General features: G+C 30.0%; 1 protein-coding gene across 1 annotated transcript in view; it reads left to right on the top strand.

Annotated features, from left to right (window-relative positions):
* Nucleotides 1–447, top strand: part of LOC119590669 (phosphoglycerate mutase 2-like) — a gene marked incomplete at its 5' end in the record, with an annotated part of 7,770 nt that overhangs the window by 1,944 nt on the left and 5,379 nt on the right.

Below are 447 nucleotides of genomic sequence, written 5' to 3'. Positions count from 1 at the left end.
ACTCTGTCCATAATGAATTTTTTCTTATCAAGATACATTGCCTGGTTAGCCCACAGTAGTGCCTACCATTTAGAAAAAAAAAAAATTGAAGCTTGCATAGGGTGGTTGGGTGTTGGCAAGAACAAATGGTCAAAGAACAGAGTCATGGTTTTCTATACTAGAAAAAGTCTGATGTTGATGAGGAGTAAGGTTTAAGGTATTCGTAAATGAAAGATTTTGAGGGGTGTATTTTCTTTTTGCATATCAGTCTTCTACTCTTTAAGAAAATAAAATATCCTTGATGTTTTTACTTTAATTTATTTGAAATTTTGGTTGTAGAAAAAATACATGTATTATTCTATTTGATTACTTCTATTTCATTAATTTGATCATTTCCATTTTGTTATTGTCCTATTACCATAGAATCGTTTTGATGAGGATTTATTGTAATCTGTCATAAGAAGATCT

Source organism: Penaeus monodon, chromosome 27 (genome assembly GCF_015228065.2).
Source record: "Penaeus monodon isolate SGIC_2016 chromosome 27, NSTDA_Pmon_1, whole genome shotgun sequence".
In the NCBI taxonomy this organism is placed as follows: domain Eukaryota; kingdom Metazoa; phylum Arthropoda; class Malacostraca; order Decapoda; family Penaeidae; genus Penaeus; species Penaeus monodon.
This window is presented reverse-complemented; position numbering and strand designations above follow the sequence as displayed.